The sequence below is a fragment of the Erinaceus europaeus genome, chromosome 10 (genome assembly GCF_950295315.1).
Source record: "Erinaceus europaeus chromosome 10, mEriEur2.1, whole genome shotgun sequence".
Lineage (NCBI taxonomy): Eukaryota > Metazoa > Chordata > Mammalia > Eulipotyphla > Erinaceidae > Erinaceus > Erinaceus europaeus.
The window spans coordinates 64,939,362-64,946,545 of record NC_080171.1 but is presented as its reverse complement, the minus strand read 5'-3'; the positions used below and the strand labels follow the sequence as shown (position 1 = coordinate 64,946,545).

At 35.9% G+C, this 7,184-nt stretch overlaps 1 non-coding gene across 1 annotated transcript; it reads right to left on the bottom strand.

The window, feature by feature from the left end:
* Positions 1 to 2,896: 2,896 nt before the first annotated feature.
* On the bottom strand, positions 2,897 to 2,999 carry LOC132541070 (U6 spliceosomal RNA). The gene has a single exon (XR_009552253.1). It is a non-coding gene; the product is annotated as a U6 spliceosomal RNA (small nuclear RNA).
* Positions 3,000 to 7,184: the final 4,185 nt, after the last annotated feature.

Below are 7,184 nucleotides of genomic sequence, written 5' to 3'. Positions count from 1 at the left end.
AAAGAGGGCAAGAGTGGGATGGATAAGCAAAAACATCTGCAAGGTGTGATGGGAAGCAGGAAGTGGGCAGATTGTTGCAGGTTTTCTTGATTATGAATAGAAGCTAAAGTTACTAGAAACCTTACCCTGGCATGGCAGAAGGCTGTGGGTGGGTTATTAAGTTGCTGGATCTGAAGCCAAAGGCCTGTGATAGAATCCCTTGAGTTGGATGTCTCTACTCTCAGGTTAAGTCCATGAGGTAATCCGGAAGTGGGGGGGACTAATTACAGTTTTCCATAGCAAGGTATCAATTTATACTGTTACCAACAGTCTTCATCTGCACTATTCCAGCCTTTAGGTCCATGATTGGTCAACAGTTTGGCCTTGTATGTTAACTGTCTTTTCAGCCACCAGGTTCCAGATGCTAGCAGGATGCCAACCAGCAATCCCTGGACAAACAGCCCCACCAATATGTCCTGGAGTTCCACTTCCCCAGAACCCTACCCTACTAGGGAAAGAGAGAGGCAGGCTGGGAGTATGGATCCACCTGTTAATGCCCATGCTCAGCGGGGAAGCAATTACAGAAGCCAGACCTTCCACCTTCTGCATCTCACAGTGACCTCGGGTCCATACTCCCAGAGGGAATAAGAAAGCTATCAGGGGAGGGTATGGGATATGGAGTTCTGTTGGTGGGAATTGTGTGGAGTTATACTCCTCTTATCCTATGGTGTTGTCAATGTATCCTTTTTATAAATAAATAAATAAATAAATAGAATTCACTTTCTTTTATATGACTGGAAATTTCAGAATTATAGATATTTCATGATCACACTTGGGCAAATGCATTGTTTTGTTGTAGCATTGTACATCATATTGGACATCAACATGTATCCTTCCTTGGTACAGGTTTTTCCTTTTGACTTGTAGATTCTACAGATTCTTTGAAAAATTATAGTTCTCATTTTCTCTTTTTTTTCAAATAACTTTTTTGGGGTATACAATAGTTTACAAGACAGCTATTAATACCTAGGTGTGTTTTTCTAAATCTTTTGATAAGTGTCTGCACATCAGGCAAACATCTCCCACCACCAACGAAAGTTCTTCTCCACTATTGTGCCCTAGGTCCTCAATGACCTCTCTTTTAAGATGCTAAGTTCATAGATGTGTCTGTCAACAAAATAAGTTCATTGTTTCACTAAAATTAAATCAACTTTTTCTCAAGTTGGGTCTCTTAGAAACTTTCAATGAAAGACAATTTCACATTGATATAAATGTATATCTTAAATCTCTATATAATTGTTACTTTTATTAAAACAATATGTGAATATTCTTTTTTACATTTTAAATCATTTATCTATCTATTTATTTATTTATTTATTTTTTATTATTGGATAGAAAGAGAAGTTGAGAGGGGAGGGGAGATAGAGAGAGAAAGAGGCAGAGGAACACCTGAAACCCTACTTCACCACTTATGAAGCTTTCCCCCTGCAGGTGGGGACCAGGGGCTTGAACCCATGTTCTTGCACACTTTAATGTGTGCATTTTACCAGGTGTGCTACCATCTGGTGCCCAATTTAAATATTTTTTATGTATTTTTCCTTTGTCTTTTTTTAATTGGGAGGTTCTTGATTTACAGTATAGTTGTTAGTACATGGGTACAATTTCTCATCTCACCAAGATAAGTGTATGCAAAACACTCTTACTTTCAAATTAGCTCCATCATCTGTACCAGGACCTAAAAGTTCCCTCTCCCTCCAGCCCTTTCTCCTCCCTCCTTCTCCAGAGTTCTTTTCTTCACTGCAGTACACCATCAGTCCAAGTTTTACTCTATGTTTCCCCTTTATGTTCTTAAGTCCTACCCATGAGATCTTTACCAATTTCTTTTTTTTAAGTACATAAACCCTTTATTACCTTATTCCTTTTAAATATTCTTTTTTTGAAGAAAGGATGTCTTTAATATAAATTCACTGAAAATTTATATTTGGATTTTAAATACTATTGAGCTTTGATTTCAAAATTGTTTATTCTAAGATTATCCATGTAGATTCTGAAACCATCTTTTAGTAATTTTGTTTTACCTTTCTGTTCTACTAAATAAGTTTAACTTTTCCTTCTGTTGTAATTATTGATAGCATCTCAAACATTTTTTCCTTTTTCTTTCTTTCCCTTTTTTTTTTTTTTTTTTGTCACTAGAATTTTCACTGGAGCTCAGTGCCAGTACTATGAATGCACTACTCCAGGTGGATTTTTTCCCTTTCTATTATAACTGATAGGACAGAGAGAAATTGAGAGGGGGAGAGAAATAGAAGCTTCACTGCTTCTTATGTGCCCCCCACCACCAAGTAGGGATCTGGTGCTCACACACAGCTCCTTGTGCAAGGTAATGTGATTCAACCACTGCCATTTGCTCAACCTCCCAACTTTTAAGGATTTATTGTTTCTTTTATTTATTTAATTTTTATTATCTTTATTGGATAGAGATAGCCAGAAATTGAGAGGAGAGGGAGTGATAGAGAGGGAGAAAGACAGAGAGGCACCTGCAGCCCTACCTCACCACTCTTGAAGCTTTCCCTCTGCAGGTGGGGACTGGGGGCTTGAACCTGGGTCCTTATGCACTGCTATGTGTGCGTTCAACCAGATGTGTGACCACCTGACACCTAGATTTATTTAATTATGAGGGAGTTAAATAACAGAGCACTACTCTGGCATATGCAATGCCAAGGATCAAATTTGGGCTCAAAGTCTTGAGAGTATAACTTTATTCACTGTGATGTCTTCCAAGCTACCTCTTTAACAATTTCTGAAGTGTCCTAGGCCCAATGTTGAATTATATGGTCCTATTTACAATCAATCAGGAATAGATATTTTCATTATAATGTAATATAAAAATAATATTTTACTCTAGTTTCTCCTTTTTGTTTTAATGGGATGCTTCATGAATTTTTATGCCATACTTGCACAGGGACCATGCTAATATCCTCTGTTTCATTCTAATTTTAGTATATCTGTTGCCAAAGCGAGTACCTTCCTCCTTTTTTTTATAAAGCATTCTCATGTTCTAAAAAAAAATAATCTAGAAAAAATATGCAAAGTACTGTAGCATTCCTGCAACTCCAAGTTGAAAGAATTCTTTTCATTTTCTACAGTGAGTCATCTTTAATTATTTTGTATCAAATATAGCACACATTACTAGTTACTTATTAATTATAGCATCCTGAATATTTGCAGTGGCAAGAATTTATACTGAATTACCACAAGTCCTTGTCTTCATTTTATCATAAATATATTTTTAAATATTTTTATTTTAATGTGAGAGATGAAAGAGATAGAGTCAGAGAGAGAAGGAGAGAATGAGAGAGAGAGAGAGAGAGACACCAGAGGATTACTCAGCTATGGTTTATGGTGGTGCTGGGACCGCAGAGGCTCAAGCATGGAAATCATTTTGTATAATCATTATGCTGTCTCCCTAGCCCTCTCAAATGAATGAATAAATAGGAAACAAGCTCTAAAATGGAGATCAATTTTCAACTTAGAAACTTACTTATATCTATGAGAGATAAAAAGAGAACAATATAATATAAGAGACTTTAGTATCACTCATCTCTGGCCTATGACTTTTTCAATATTGAATCTAGGGTCTTTTTTTGCCTTAGGTATGCCAGCCTGGTGCTGTAACAGTGAGATATCTCCCTGGTTCTGTGTTTTACTTATAATATCCACTCTATTCACTCTTCTTATCTTGAACAATAATTCTTCACCATTTAGAAACTAGAATTGCTCTTTGGCTTTCTGTTAGTAAGATCACAGTTACATTTCCCACACATTGTAGCTACAACATTCTTTCAAAACCACAACTGAGTTTTTCATCTAAGAAATATATGAGATTGAAAAGCCTCACTATAATTAGATAAAGTTCATGGTTGAAAACAGGATAGATTAGTAGAAATGCTAACATTAAAGTCTGCCCTTTTCAAATTTTTGAATCTTTAGGAAATGCTAGATGAAAATTGTTCTGCATGCAAGTAAAATGCATATTAACCCAATAATTCATTTCACAATTAACATATTGATGTAGTTAGGAATATTTAAGTCCTCGTTTTATTCTATTACCCTTTCACATCTCCTAGTATTTGAACAGGAGTAATGGGATTTCTATTTTAATATAACTTTTGGCTGAAAATGTTACAAAGAATATTTGGGACCCTGGTTTCTATGGAACTTGTATAAAATATACCCTGTATATTCTGTGGCATGGGATGTGTAACCCAGTGTGCTTTTTTTTTCTGTGAAAAGTATACCATTTCAGACAAAATGGTAAGTAGCCCAACTAACTTCACATTACCCAAAGTTCAATTTCAATCTGATTGAACAAAGGAAAATATAAGTCAGGATGAGCTGTTAAAATCAGTCTCCCAAGTATGATAATCCAAATCAGAAAACCTGGAATGTGAAATCAGTGAAAAAATGTGGCAGTGATAAGTAGCTTAAGAAATTATAGAAGTATATATTTATTCTAGGAAATATTGAACCAAATGCATGCAAGTAGAGACCACTGTTCCAAGAAGACCTAAAGGAACAAGAAAAGGAAATGCAAAAATTTAATCACATGCACCAATTGTTGTAAAGAAAACTAACATGACTCAACATATATGTAACCTATAACTATGTTTATGATCACAAACTGCTCAAAATATGAACATCAAAATTAACTTGTTTTTATTCTTCTGGCTTGTTTGATTTCACGCTCACAAACTATAAAATTCCATGCTATGTATAGTGATCAATGGTGGTGAATATGATTAAACTATTCAACCAGATAATACCAACATTTATTTAAAACTAGGGGTTTGATGCTGATTTATTACTATGACAAAGTATGACATTTAATACATAGTTTTCATGTTTCACTAGTATAAATGATAAAATTAACAGAGAACCACTATGTTCTATTATGTATACTTTAAATTCTATATTTATAAAAATTGGTCTTGAGTCCACATGTTTATATATGTCTAGTTAAATTGCACACTGGTACAGTATGGGGGTTAATTAATATTGAATCAACAAGAAATAATTATACACATTACTCATTTTTTTAGATAGAAACAGAGAGTGAAAGAGACCACAACACCTAAGTAATCCTTCAATGTGGTGGGAGCTAGTCTTCAACTTCAGTCATAAACATGACAAAGTAGTGCATTATTCAAGTAAGTTGTTTCATCTACCAATCATTGTAATTTGTTACAAAATAATTGGTTTAAAACTATTGTTGACATTAATCACTGTATAAGCAATAACACATGAGAAATGTATAATCAAATTCTACATGTATATTTTAGTGTTAAATCTAATCCCCCCTTCACTTTGAGAACATCCAGAAACGTAACCATCGAAATTACCTGAATTTTCTTCATATAAGTGTTTTTTCTCTCCACCCTGGTGCTATTTAAGTTTTCTGTGGGATATCATTCCCTGCATCAATTAAATGAAACAGGCAATAATTATAAAATATGAAAAAAATACTTTATAAGTCTGTCAGTGAAGTGTAAATAGCACATTGTATGAGCCTAAGGGAAGAAATGATATAATCTTTACTCCAAAATCATAAGAACCAAGAAATGTTGGAATCTATTGAGGTACATGGGTTATCGGGCCAATACTTTTAAAAAATGAGTATAAAATGAGAAAGGGGGGACAGGGGACATAGCATGATGGTTTTGCAAAAGACTTTTATTCCTATGGCTCTGAAGTCCCTAGTTCAATTACTGACACTAGCATAAGCCAGACCTGAACAGTCTGGTCAGTCTCTATCTCTCTCAGGTGATATCAGAGGGGATCACCTGGGACTGCAACAAGATAGGAATAAAACTACTTTGGAAACCCATCAAATCACTGGTGAGTGCAAACAGGTGTGGCTTGTGGACAGAGAGGAACCTAAGGAGAGATTCCTGTGGCTAAAGCCTACTAAAGTATCTACTCCCAAGCAGCTGGTAATAGTCTGGCAGTTTACCAGTTGAGGCACCACCTCCAGTCTGTTTTACTAACATAAAGACTGCTGAAGGGAGGAGAGGACTCACCTAAGGCTCACCAAAGGTAACTGTGAGTTTCCATTGCTACTGATCCTTGGAGGCTGGAGCAGCAGCCAGGAGTTCCTGTGCTGACATTGGGGGACAGAGAACTGGATGGGAAACTCAAGAGAAGATCTACACCCTGGTGGGCTAGAGGTAGGGATGTATAGTGGGAACCTTTCCAAATTTTTCTCCTGATGAATTGGGGAGACATGGTTAATAACTGCCACAGAACCCACAGAGTATAAACGAGTCTTGTTTGGAAACTCACATGGCCAAATAGTACTTCCACCTTGGTTATGGCTGCTGAAAGAGCAGTGAATTGAGCTGGGGCTTTGGACTCCTGGGATGTAGGAGACTTTGTGCATAAGCACTGTGTTATCTCTCCCCCGCCCTGATTTATCTCTTGGTCAGGAGTGATTGATTAAGCTAAAAAGCCTGCTTACAGTTGAAAAGTACTCAGGCTCCAAGCCTACAGGAAAGAAAAAGAACAAAAGGGGCTTTAACAGTCACTGTGCTCCAACATAGGAATTAAAATAATAATGAAATAACTGTTAATTTCCAAAACTATGAACTATTTAAGTACCCTACTTATACACAAGTCAATCTAGGCAGAGTGATCAGTAATTTTAAAAGTACTGAGAGAGGGACCTTCTAACATACTATATAGAATGGGTAAATTAAGAAGAAACACTGGAGAAATGAACCAGGACAAAAGTCCACCTAAAAGTCCCCAAATGGTAGAAGCACAGAACAATGAGGTCAACATCTAAATGCTAATTAAGGAATTACAGGAGTGAGTAAAGAGTTTGAAAGTAAAGTCATCAGAAATGGGGAAACAGCAAATTAGAACTCTGGAAGAAAACACTAATTATCTCAAGGTTATTAGAGAGCTAAAAACTAAAATAGCTGAAATAAGAGCACAACTAGCTGAACAAACCAATACAGTATCAGAACAGGGTGACAAAACAGCTGAACTACAGAAAACAGCAGAGGGGAGAGAGAATAGAATAAATGAGGCAGAAAACAGAATTAGTATGATTGAGGATGAATTAGAGAAAACTAAGAAAAAAATAAGAGATCTCAAAAAGAGATTAATAGATAATGAAAACAACAACAGAGACATATAGGATGACT